General features: G+C 37.5%; 1 protein-coding gene across 2 annotated transcripts in view; it reads left to right on the top strand.

The window, feature by feature from the left end:
* LOC114660746 (properdin-like) overlaps positions 1–14,208 on the top strand; it is a 123,661-nt gene that overhangs the window by 88,416 nt on the left and 21,037 nt on the right. The window lies entirely within an intron of this gene.

Raw genomic sequence — 14,208 nt, 5'->3', positions numbered from 1 at the left:
TTTTGGGTAGTCCTGAGAGGAGTGCGTTATAGTAGTCTAGTCAACTAAAAATAAAAGCATGAACTAATTTTTCAGGATCTTGCAAAGTTATAAGGGATCTAATTTTTGCTATATTTCTTAAATGAAAAAATTTAGGTCAGAGTCAATAATTCCTCTTGAATTCTTTACCTCTATCTTGACTTTTAAGTCTAATGGATCAAGTTTTTTTCCAATCACTAATATTTCTGTTTTGCCCTTATTTACTTTGAGAAAATTACTACTCATCCACTCAGAAACACAAGTAAGACATTGGGTCAGTGAACCAAGAGGATCATCAGGCGCTACTGATAAATACAATTATGTGTTGTCAGAATAGCTATGGTAGCTCATGTTATGCCTTGAGATAATCTGACCTAATGGAAGCATGTAGATCGAAAAGAGCATTGGACCCAGGATAGATCCTCGTGGGACACTATATAGAATATCACGTGTCTTCAAAGTATAATCACTACAACTAACAAAGATTTTTCTACCTGTTAAATAAGACTCAAACCAATTCAAGACATTACCAGAGAGGCCCACCCACTGACTAATGCAATTTATAAGAATATTGTGATTAATGGTATCAAATGCAGCATGCAGATCTAGGAGAATTTTACTTAAGAAAGGCAGGTTAGAAATAGGTCTAAAATTTTCATAAACAGAGGAGTCAAGATTATTTTTCTTGAGCAGAGGTTTAACAACAGCAGTCTTAAGACAGCCTGGGAAGACCCCCATATCTAATGATGAATTTACTATGTCAAGAATACTATCAATTAGCATGCCAGATACTTCTTTCCAAAAACTTGTTGGTATTGGGTCAAGGATGCATGTAAATCTATCCTGGTGAAAGAATTTAATTTGCTTAAAATGGAGTACTGGGATTTAATATAATCAGTTTTGGGTTGTGACAGATAGGGGGCGCTATCGCTCCCTTGAACCCTCTGATCAGACGCCAGACACCAGGTAAAAGTCCAATAATTGACTTTATTATTATAAATACGTGCACCAAGCACCCTCCTCTCCACAATACTCATATAAACACAATAATCAATAATTAGACAATCCTCCATTCTCCCAGATGCGTTGCCACCCTTCCACCCAGCTCAGCTCAACTCTGGGATCTCCCACAGTCCTTTATATAGTCCGTGACCCGGAAGTGCTCCTGAACCCCTGTCCATGTGACTTCTTAGCACTTCCGGGTCAGATCCAAAAGTCTTCTTTTCATCCCGGAAGTACGTCGGTCTTTTTGTTCATGTGATTATGACGCACTTCCGGGTTGTATGAGAAAGTCTCGCTGCTCCTCCCTGCAGCACCTTCTAGGGGCCCCTGTGGTATCCAGCAGGGTTGTGGATGAAAACTCCAATGTCCATAATTCCCTGCTGGCATTCGGGGCACCTCTATGCTACAGGGAGGGCTCCATCTGGCGGCCTGGGGGTATTGGCCGGGATGAAAGGCCGGCCATATCCCACAGGGTGCATGTACTATATTATTTCTAATATCATTAATTTTGTGATTAAAAAATATAGCAAAAGCCTCACAAGTTTCACTGGAATTTTTTTGGAGGCATTCCATTGAGTGACCTGGGTTTAGCATATGATCAATTGTAGAGAATAAAACTCTCGGCTTTCTAGCATTGTTATTTAGAATTGTAGAGAAATAGCACTGCCTCTTAAGATGTGACTATGTTGTTGTATTCTGTTATTTTAGTCTTCAGTATTTCATAGTGGACAATCAGTTTAGTTTTTCTCCATTTACACTTCGCTCTCCGGCATGTTTTCTTTAAATCACACACTCTTTGGGTCTTCCATGGTTTAACAGTGTTGGAGGATTTTTTAACTGTCTTTACAGGAGCGACTATGTCAGCAGCAGCTCTCACTTTAACATTAAAATATTCCACCTTACTATTTACATTATTATCACTATTGTAGTAAGCACTACAAATGGACTGGTTGCTTAAAGTGTTTGTAAACTTTGAAGCTGCAGATGAATCAAGCAAGCATTTTTTAACAATACGCTTCTCTTTAATTTTATCTATCAGTATAGAGAAAATGGTCAGATAAACCAATATTCATGATCTGCCTAACATCAACTTTTAATCCTTTAGTAATCACTAAATCCAGCGAGTGCCTCCCCTTTGTGTGTTGGCTGACTAACGTGTTGGCTCAGATCAAAAGAGTGCAGGAGGTTAACGAGTTCTTTGTTTTTGGGTCACACTGAAAATTAAAGTCGCTAGCAATTAGGAACCTGTCATAGTTAGTTATGATAATTGACTCTATGTCTGAGAATTCCTCAAAGAAAGACGCATTATATTTAGGAGGTTTATACACGGGCAATACTAGAGACTGAAAAATTCCTTGAATAACAATGGCAAGATACTTAAAAGATGCAAACGTACTAAAGCTCACTTCTTTACACTTTAGCTGACTGGAACAAATATTTACTAAACCACCGCCTTTTTTACCTTGGCAAACCACATGAGTAAAGCTTTAATTCAGAGGTGCAGATCTGATTTATACACCGCACCATCAGAGCTAAGCCATGTTTCACTTAATATAATAAAGTTGATTTTCCTATCACTAATAAGATTGGTGATGGAAAACGTTTTGTTGGTTAATGCTCTAACATTTAATAAGGCCATATTTAAGGTCTTGGAAGAAAGAACTGAATTTTTGGAGCATTACCGCTGTTTGAAATGATAATTAAGTTATTTGCATTAATGCCGCTTGGTGCAGATTTTTTATTTAATCTATAGTCTGTTTTTATAGTTTTAATAAAGTGCACATCTAAAGGCGAAACGGTAATTAAATTATTCACATTTATGCCACACTGTCTGGATTTTTTACATGAACTGAGGTTGCTTATTAAAGTATTGATGCAGTGCACATTTGAGTTAGAGTTCACTACAAAGTTATCATGTCCTAGCAAGGCATTATGGAAAGAATTAGGATTAAAAGAACAAAGTCAAGGGAGATGAATTATCTTACGGATGTTTTCAGTTAGGATCCGGGTGCCGAATCTATTAGGATGCAGACCGTCCTGCCTGAAGAAACACAGACTCTCCCAGAAGAGATCCCAATTGTCCACGAATCTGATGTTTTGTCCCTCGCAGAACCCTTTCAACCAGATGTTTAGTGCCAGCAGACAACTATAATACTCATCTGATCTTCAAGCCAGAGGTAAGGGACCTGAGATGAAGATTCTCGCAGCCTGGATCCTCTCCTTTGTGGCATTAATAAGGGCTGTGAAATCAGCCTTAAGAATCTCAAAATGTTGGTATCTCATGTCATTTACCTCAGCATGTACGTATTATGATGGTTCCCACTGCCCTGTTCTTGTGCATCTCGAAGACTGTCGGCACTCTTCTCATAACATCTCATACACGAGCACCGGGTAAACAAGAAACAAAACATTTCTGTTTAGGGCAAGAAATATTTAGGTCTCATACGATCGAATCACCAATCACAAATACAACACCCAGGGTTGCCGGCACGGTGTGGAAGCAGAGAGGGTCAAACCGGTTCTGGATGGAGATGCTTTCCTGGGCCGATGGAGGTGATCTAATCCTAAACCACCAGTGCATTGCTGAAACAAACTTAATCACTTGTTGTTGTCATCATTGCTCCGATGAGGCACAGGTTAAAACTCACTTGGCCCTGAAAGTGAGCAGCACAGCATGGAGTCGAGGTTGCTGAATCACGATGAGCTGCAACGATTTCAGTAGGCGAGCCTTCAGTTCTCTCAGGTGCCTCTGTCTGGACAGGAGTTTCTGAATCTGGTTATGGAGAACCTAGATCTCTTCGACAACGCCCTCCATCTAACCGGCGGCCATTGTCCACTACCACGTCTGTCTTCATGTCCTAGGAAAGAAAGAGAGAGAAAGTTAGAGTAGATTAGTCAATGAGGAAATGCAACCCAAATAGAAAACAGTGAGTCATATATAAATAAGTCAAAAAACAAATAACTAAGACTCAATATGTGTAACAAAAATCATAGTCAAGTAAAGAGGGCAAAAATTTAAAAAAACATACATGTGAAACCAGCAAAAACATTAATCTTAAATTGCAGTTATAAAGTAGAGCCAGAATTCATTAATTAGAAATAATTCAAAACAACAAAGGTTTGAGGTTTAGGTGTGAGTTGAATCCAATCAAGGACTACTATGAAGTACACAATTCAATCTTTATATCCTTGATCAATGGCTTAGCAACCATCAACAAAATCGCAAAAAATTAGCACCCATAAATATATAAAAATAGTGTTGCAGGAAATTGCTACTTATTTTAAATATTGTTAAAAATTATCAGGCACAAAAATAACTTTGATTACTAGTTTCCTTAACATCTATCTCTCTAAAATAAGGACTAAATTATTTTTTGAGGCCAAAAAGAAATTATAAAAAAACAAGAAAGCCTGATCATGACAATACTGTATTAAAGGAGCAATTGTAAATCAGAAAGCAAACCTCTTCTCTGTCAGGTGTTCCATCATTGATGGTAGACTTGGATACTTGTTTGGCCACACATTTATCTGTGAATATGGAATGCATCATGAGTCTCAGATATTTCACAGTGGGGTTGCTGTGATAAGTGATTTGCGTGGCCAAAGTTGGATCTGACAGTTAGGAAATCCCAACTCCAACTGAAGAGGTTGGCATCAAGGAACTTGGTTATCAACAAGCTATAATTTCCTATAAACAGTACTCAATCAATCAGTTTTTATTATCCAAGTTTGCCAGGATTATGTAAAGTGCAAAACATTGTGATGACATGCGAAATGTAGGCATGCACACACAATTTGCAACATTCTGTTTAAAATGTCCCAGCAGCGGTCTCTCAAAGCCTTAAGTCAAAACAGTGCACCTTTTTCATTACTTCTAGTTTTTGTTGACTTTTTAAAGCAGACAAAAATTGTAGATTGAGTCCATTAATTAGTCACTGCACTTGTTTAGAATACATCCTTAAATTTAATTCAGATTAGATACCTTATGAATCATTTAAAAATTTTCCTTATGTGATCCACAGAAAGAGAGATGCATGAATGAAACATGCAGTACTGTATCCAGTCTATTGTGATCAAAGCAGACACAGAAATCATTATGGTTATCCTGGAAGAAAATGTGGATGTGATTGGATTAGACACTTTTATGCCTTGTCTTAAAGGAATACACACCAAAAATTATTTTTATATGTTTATTACCCTCATTTAATTTTTAGTGATAGGTAAGAACATTTTTTAATGTCATGTTTTCACGCAAAATGAAAATGACAAAGTTTGTGATAGAATATACAGTAATCCCTCCTCGATCGCGGGGGTTGCGTTCCAGAGCCACCCGCGAAATAAGAAAATCCGCGAAGTAGAAACCATATGTTTATATGGTTATTTTTATATTGTCATGCTTGGGTCACAGATTTGCGCAGAAACACAGGAGGTTGTAGAGAGACAGGAACGTTATTGAAACACTGCAAACAAACATTTGTCTCTTTTTCAAAAGTTTAAACTGTGCTCCATGACAAGACAGAGATGACAGTTCTGTCTCACAATTAAAAGAATGCAAACATATCTTCCTTTTCAAAGGAGTGCGTGTCAGGAGCACAGAATGTCACATAGATAGAGAAAACAATCTCTGGCAAACAAATCAATAGGGCTGTTTGGCTTAAGTATGCGAAGCACCGCGGCACAAAGCTGTTGAAGGCGGCAGCTCACACCCCCTCCGTCAGGAGCAGACAAAGAGAGAGAGAGACAGAGTTTGTTTTTCAAGCAAAAATCAATACGTGCCCTTCGAGCTTTTAAGTATGCGAAGCACCGTGCAGCTGCACAAAAGATAGCAACGTGAAGATAATCTTTCAGCATTTTTAGACGAGCGTCCGTATCGTCTAGGTGTGCAAACAGCCCCCCTGCTCAATCCCCCTACGTCAGGATCACAGAAAGTCAGCGCAAGAGAAAGAGAAAAGTAAGCTGGGTAGCTTCTCAGCCATCTGCCAATAGCGTCCCTTGTATGAAATCAACTGGGCAAACCAACTGAGGAAGCATGTACCAGAAATTAAAAGACCCATTGTCCGCAGAAACCCGCGAAGCAGCGAAAAATCCACGATATATATTTAAATATGCTTACATATAAAATCCGCGATGGAGTGAAGCCGCGAAAGGCGAAGCGCGATATAGCGAGGGATTACTGTACATCTATGGTGGCCAAGGCTGAACAACAGTAAACAATATAAAAAAAGTCCAGTAACAGCTTATTCTTTGGCTACCATTATGCTTCACTTGATATCAACAGTAAGAAGTTCACAGAGAGATGTATATAATTTAAGATTAAAAGTTAAAAGAAAAGCAAGTAAAAAATAATCATCAGGAAGCGGACACATCTCATACTTGTGCCTAACCAAACTGCATCAACAAACAGATGGTCAATTCTCCCAAGCAGTTTCATAATTCTGTTGCTAAATAAGGAAGATAGCCTGGAAGAGATATTAAGGGATGGAATCAAGTGGACAGGTAGTGGAGTGACTGGACAGGAAGTTGGAAACATCAGTGGTGGAGAGATGGTAGAAAGAGAAATGTTGTAGGGTGCTAATGAGGGAGAAGAATGGTTGGTAGGGGTGATGAGAATTGACTTCTGATGTCAGCCAGCTTTTTCTGATAAAAGGTTTCAATGTCATAAACAGTCAAGGAGGCTAAAAGGGGGAGGATTGGGGAAAGAGAGGTGAAAGCAGAGAACAAGCTACAAGTATCAGAAAATTGTTAATTCTGTTTTGAAAGAAACTCAGCTTAGCAGATGAGAAGAAGAAAGACAGAAGAGATCAATACTTGGCTTGGGGTTTTGACTTCCTCTATTTCCTATCCTCTGTCCTAAGCTCTGTTTGTAGAATGCTTAGAGTCATTGGTTAGGAGTGTCTTTCATGTGCAAGAGTAGTGGACAGAGCACAGATCAAGGTAAGAGAACATAGTTGTTCACATAGGCATCTCTGGGATTAAGAGAAGAGAAATGGTCAGAGGTAGGTAGAGCAAAGGAGACTAGGTAAAAGAAATGGGTGGGAGAGAGGGAGCGGCACTGATCTCAATCAGTACTACAACTTGGAGTCCACTTAGAGTGGCAAATACTGAAATAACGTCTACCTTGTTGAATGCAAATTGACATCTCCTCAGGCCAAAGGAGAAGAAAGTCTCTGAGGGGGTGACTTCACGAAGCACTGAAAAATTTTCTGCATTACACCTTCTCCTATTAGTGAGATAAGGAAAATGCCTAATATTCAAAATGTACTGAAAACACATGCTAAGTAACAAAAGAGTAAAGAAATAGTGTACCAGGTTGAGTAAGAGTACACAGCCTTTACACAGGTAGGTGTTCACACAAAGAGGTCTGAACACATAACTCTGAAGTGTAAAGCAGGACTAGGGTGTTGTACCATATTAGCCATTATGAATATACTGAGAAGTCAAGCAAAATGACACCTTTTATTGGCTAAGTAAAAAGATTACAATCATTGTAATCTTTTTAGTTAGCCAATAAAAAGTGTAAAGCAGATAAGAGCTGTGCATGTTGAAATAACAGCAAAAGAAAGTGAGGGGGTAGCTCTTGTGAAAAGACAGGTATATTAAAGACAGGAATAATACTAGATAAAAAATAGAAACAAAAACCCTGGCACAATGCAAAATCATCACTATGCTATATACAAGCTGATAAACCAAAGCATCAAGCTGAAAACAATTACTGCTGTCAATATAGATGACCAAAACCCTGGAGTTTTGTGTTTATATTTTCTGGTTTACGTAATAATTCTTGAAGCAGCATTTTGAATTAACTGAAAGCTGCACAAAGAACAACTGGAACAGCTAGTGAGTAATGCATCGCCATAGTCAATCCTACTAGAAATAAATGCATGAAATAATTGCTCAGTATCCTGCATAGTTAGGAAACACCTTAATTTTCCAACATTTTTAAGACAGAAAAAAACATGTTAAATAGTTTTGTAATGTGTGTTTTATATGACATCCTATTGTCAAAGATAACACCTAAATTCAGTTAAACTAATGGTGATTCCAAATGAGTTAATAACTGACCTAATGTTGTTGCGGTCAGCCTAAGTCCTTCCAATAAACAGCATTTCTGCTTTTTTTCTGTATTCAGAGATAAATACACCTCATTCATCCACTCCTTTAACTCACTGACAAAACTGATTAAGGGCAGCATCAGAGAAATATCATTTGGTCTAAACGAAAGGTATAATTGGGAGTGATCTGCATATGAGTAAAAATTAATGTTGTGTTTTCTAATGATGCTTCTCAATGGAAGCATGCAAGGTGAAAACAATAAATGTTCCAGGACTCTCAGCACATTTCTGTAAGTACCAGAATCAATTTAATAAATAAAAACTAATCCAGGTAAGAACAGTGCCTGAGAGCCCAATGTTATTTTCCAGCCTGTGTAGTAAAATAGCGGTCAGTGGTATCAAATGCTGCAGTTAAATCTAACAACTTAATTGCTGTGGAATTTCCTTCGTCACAGGGTATTAAAATACAACATGGGTTAGGGCAGTTTTTCTACTATGACCAGTGCAAACACCAGACTTGAATTTATCAAATAAATAATGATGTCTAAGGCGAGACTGAAGTCGTATTTTATAGAAAAAAGGGTAAATTTGAAAGGGGGCTATAAATATTAAGCATATTGCATGTGGATCTACCTCTGACTTTTTAGGTAATGGTCTAATAGCTGACACTTGTAGTACATCAAGAATCCATTTATTAATAAACTATTGATAATGCTAAGAATAGCTGCTGCCAAAACATCCTTTGAACTTTTTACTAGTTCAATTAGGACTGAGTCTAAGGAACAAGTAGGTTTCATTATAGAAGTGAAAGTCATTACTTCCTGTTCTGTTACCAAATTAAAATTAAGTGGTGTGTGCAAGAAGAGACAGGGGTTGCTTATCTATTAACTTTGCAAGGTGATACTGAGATCTGGGATCTTATACTGTCAATTTTCTCATTAAAGAACTTCATAAACTGCACTACTAATTGCTGTTGATATTTTGTGCTGTAGTTCACAATTACCATATGTTAGATTAGTGATTGTTCTAAACAGTAAATGAGGATTCTTACTGTTGTTATTGTTTAATGAACAGGTAGAATAGAAGTTCAGGTGGACTATAAAAAGAGCTTTTTTAATACTTTTTAATACTCACCATCCATGCAATTTGGAAAATTTGCAACTTTGTTAATATCCATCACTTTTTGATATTCTAATTTAAGAGCTCAAGTATTGTCGTTAAACCAGGGTGAGTCTCTATTTACTTTAATCACTTTTTTTTAAAGGGAGCTACTATATTCAAAGCCTCTTCCAAAGTCACAAGTCAGTGCTTGTATGGAATGTTATTTGATTTTAATAAATTCAATAAAATGTTATAAAAAAAAATGGTGAAAAGTTTAGTAGTAAATTGCCAAAGGTTCAAATTTAAGGTTTAGGTTAGCAAAAACTGAACAAAAAGAAATATCGGAGTATTACAAATGGGTCTTCTTCAAGGAACAACTAATAATTTGCAACCTCCAGATATTCTGCAACAATCAAAGTACATTAACTTTGCAAGTTGAAGCAAACAATTTGCACTGGTGTTCTAACTTCTGATTACTTAAAAACCCTCTATTTGTCTTATAGTTGGAACAGACTGTATTACTACACACTCTGAAGTACTTCTTGGACAATATCCCAGTAATAATACCAAGAAAATGACAATTAACAAATGAAATGATGCAGAGTATTACTACCCTTAGAAGTGAAGGCCTTTAGAAAAATTGCAAAAAAATAAACAAAGTGTCAGGGTAGCTGCAAAGTAAGGATCAAGCATGTGTGAAATGCATACCAAAAGAACTTTTGCAGTCCAAAAATGTTCATTTTACAAAAGGTTTAGTGAAAATTCAAGGCAAACACTTCGTACAAGAATAGAGAAAAGTTGTTACATATGCAAAATAAAAGTCAAAAAAGGAAAAAAAATTTCTTTAAACTTTACTTTTTCTTGTTAAACTTAAACTGTTTTCTGTACTTAAAGATGAGTTATTTCTCTATGCTTTACTTCACATTCAGTAAATTTTATACGTATGGCGCTGGACGTTCAGTAGAGTGTTACACTACATACAGCTGTGCTTGATTTGAGTCTATGTGCCCTCCATTCCTTGCTTATGGTAAGGCAGGTCATTAACTGAGACTAATCTGTAGTCAGAAGGACAACAAATAGTTAGAATACTCCATTTCAGTTTAGCTTGTGGGGGTTATAATAGAACCTCTCATAGACTATGCACTAATATATACGCAAACATTTAACGTAACTTAGAAAATACTTCATAACCTAAGTAACTAGCAAATGGCTCTTACACATCCAGCCCCTAATTGTTTATGATAAGGGCAAAAATCAATTTCTTTAACATTACTTAGTAAGAGCCTTAACTATTCAATGAAAACTTAAATCTAAACTTAGAAAACTTAAAACTTAAATGTAAACTTAAACTTAAATGTAAAAGCACGAACACAATTAGGCATGCAAAATTTAAGATTAATTATTAATTGCTGTTTCTTTGAGCAGGCACAGCTTGTTTATAGGTCTGTCTAGTATGCTGGTTTTGGTCTGCATGCAAACCCTTCTGATTGCCCCTTTGGCATCTGTCATTGTCTTGATGACTCGACCCCTTACCCAAGAGTTATGAGGTGCAGTTTCATCTACAATGAGAACAATGTCACCTGGTTCAAAGTTTCTTCTTGGTGAAAGCCATTTTTGATATTCTTGAAATACTGGTAATCACTCTTTAGTCCATCTTTTCCAAATCAAATCAGCAAGGTACTGTACTTGTTTTCAACGTCTTCAGGAATACTGGTAATTTCTAGAAGAAAGTCCTGGGGGTATGCTGGGTTGAGTCTTGAGGAAGGAGTATCTTCATCTGGAACTTTTACTTGGTAAAACATTGATTTGATATCTGCCATTAGTGCAATTAGCTGCTCTCTGAATCTTATAAGAACTCCAATGAGGGTATTAGTTAGGTCAGGTCCTTTCAGCAGCTGTGCATTCACTGAGAACTCTTGGTAAGTGGCTATACAGTCAAAAACCATTCTAATTTTATTTTTCTTCGGATTATATACTCCATGGAGAGGGATGTACCACACTCTCTTTTCTGTGAGTGACAACTTTTCTGTGGGTACCTTAATAGCATATCCCTTATCTAAAATGTCTTTCATGAAAATTTTGTAATCGTCATGAAATGTTAGGCTCTTTTTAAGTTTTATGTTGAGGCCAATAGTAATGTTCTGCAATGCAACGATTGTTTGACATTCTAAGTGCCTCATCTTTACACTAATATATATACAAAAATTGATTTAAAATGTAGACTAAATCAATAATGTCCATCCACTACCTTTGTGGACTCTGATACTATGCACATGAACTTAATGTCCTCCTGTGGCATTTCCTCTTTCTCTTTACAGCTGCACTCTGGAAAGTCTAAATTGTATTGCTGGAGTAAAATCTGTTCTGTTTCCATTATTGACACAGAATTGAATGTATAAGTTTGCAGTCTTTCATTGTCTGTCCCCTTTATTAGTCCATTAACACTCCATCCAAGAGCAGTCTGCACAGCATAAGGACCCTCACCTCTACTTTGTATGACTCGCCATGGCTTGAGGGACATTTGTACCTATTGACAAGTCCACTTCTGCCTTTATCTGTGGTAGATGCATATCTTTGAGGTAAGACCATCTTGTGGTATCTTCTTGCACTGGGATGTTCTCCTTTTTCACTGGTATAAAGTTCAGTGTGTAAACCTCTGACAATTCAATTAATATGTTTTTTGTTTATTTGTGCCTTTCTACAGTGCTGATATGGACTTGGGTCTTTTTTCTAGGAAGATTCAATTGCTCTTGCAAGCTTTCTGTGCAGAATATAGCTGTACTGCCAGAGTGTATTAGAGCATAAGTTTCTACATGTCTTCCACTTACTGTATTTTAGACGTAACTTTGACTGGGACCACAGTTTTAGGACACAGTCTTTATTGGCCACAGTAGCAGTACATGTCTCTCTAATGGTTCCACAGAGACATACAAACAAGAAATATTCTTCTTTTCCGACTTAGTGTGCTGTGTTTTAGTGGGTGTGGCGTTATTGTCAGTACCCTTTTCTTTTTTCATGACTGGGTGTGACTGAGAGCATATTTGACATTAAATTTTTTCTACAGTCTTTACTAAGATGACCTTGCCTAAAGGCTTAAGCCTTTAGATTTCAAAAAGTCAATTTTATTTTCATGTTTTAGTCTCTGGAACATACTACATTCAACAAGACAGTAATGTTTATTACAAAACAGACAGAGCTTACCGAATGTACACACAGTCATCCCTGCCTTTTTGGCCGAGGTGTCTGGATTCCCCTTTTCAGAAGCAACAGTAAAGTTTGTAGCAAAACTGCCACTTTTCAGGGGAGACTTCCCTTTATCAGTCTTTTCCTTTTCCTTCTTGTAAATATGGCTTTGATAGGCTGTGTCAGGCACAGGATGCAAGGCTATTGTAACCTGTTGTTCCAAAAAGTCAACTAGTTTGGCAAGTCATTCATATCTGTTTTCTTTACCTTCAGTCTCACATGTTGTAAATTGCCACCATCCTTGCAGCTTGTGGGGAAGCTTTGAAATAATAGTGCTTCACACTGGTCATAACGCTCATACAGCTACAAAGAAAAGCTACGTAATCCTTCAGACCTGCTCCATCATCCGACTTTATTTGCGGCCACAACTTAGCTTTCTCCAGGTATGCATCAGCTATGTGTAGCTGGTTTCCATAAGAGCTTTCAAGCTTCTTCCTGGCCTTTAGGTAGCCTTCCGCCGGTGGCAGGTATGTACAGCCTTTAACAACTTCATGGGGTGATCCTTTGGTAAATTGTGCTAATAAGTCTAATTAATCTTGGGGGTTCTCCATCATTACATCCACAGCATGGTCAAATGCTTTAACAAAGTTTGCATAGTTGATTGGGTCACCATCAAATACTGGGATCTTTCTGTAAGGTACATAAGGTACTTGTGCCTTCTTTTGCTGTTCATAATGTTCTTGGTGAGGTTCATATTTACTTTCATTAGTATACAAATAACTACAAATACCTGCATCATATGGCACTTCATTCCTCTCATCTGGTATTTCGTGAACACTTATAGGAGATTGGTTTACTTGGAATATGACTGCGTCCTTTAAGAGCTCTCAGTTCTGCATTGGATTCTGTGATTGTGCGATTGCTGCCTCTAGAGCCAGCTGATCTCATTTAGCCTTTAGCTGTCCTTCTTTGGCTCTCAGCTGTGCCTCTTTCAAATCTAGAGTCTGCTGCCTTTTTATGGCTGAAGTGTGGGAAAGCAGTACTGCGTGCGCTGCCTCTTGTGCCCTGAGGACCCTAACTGAGGTACCTGCTGAACTTGCTCAACTTTTAGTTTTTACCGAAACTTGAGAGACATTGTTGGCTGGAGTGAAATTGTCAGTAAATCTGTAGTCATTGAATTGATCTAAGAGTATTTGGTTTGCAGAATTGGAAGAAACTTGGAGAAGCTTGGAGAAACTTTTATTTCAACATGTTTCCTTAATCCAGTCCAACGTCTCTCCAAGAAACAGATTTAAAGTCTTCAGTTTAGAATCAAAACCTTTACTTAGCTTCCTTATAGCTCTTTGCTGCATTGTTATTTTGTACATATTTTCATCACTTTCCATCTGAGGATCAACTCGTTGTTCTAACTACTGGTGAAACAGCATACAATATTCCATTTGCAGGCAACTTTACCACTTCATACACCACTGAGCTCCACACATCATGGATTTTTATTCTGACCCCACACATTGTGATCCTGCAGATATACCAAATCACCTTCACAAAACCAGTCTTCCTTTACATTCTCATTTTAATACCTACTTTGTCACGGCACTGCTGCCATCAGTCTTGCTCTTATTGACCAATAGTCCACTTCCATGCTTTCTTCAATGTCCTTAATCCAGTATTCCACTGGTCCATTCTCCAGTTCCATGAGATTCCCTGAAAGAAAGTCTACAGGAAACTTAAGTTCTCTACCATGCAATAAAAATATGGTGATACACCTGTTGACTGATAAACTGAGATGTTATATGCAAAAACTATTTGAAGAAGATATACTGTCTAATTCTTCTTTTGATCAGGGGACATG

This window comes from Erpetoichthys calabaricus, chromosome 11, assembly GCF_900747795.2.
Source record: "Erpetoichthys calabaricus chromosome 11, fErpCal1.3, whole genome shotgun sequence".
Lineage (NCBI taxonomy): Eukaryota > Metazoa > Chordata > Cladistia > Polypteriformes > Polypteridae > Erpetoichthys > Erpetoichthys calabaricus.
This window is presented reverse-complemented; position numbering and strand designations above follow the sequence as displayed.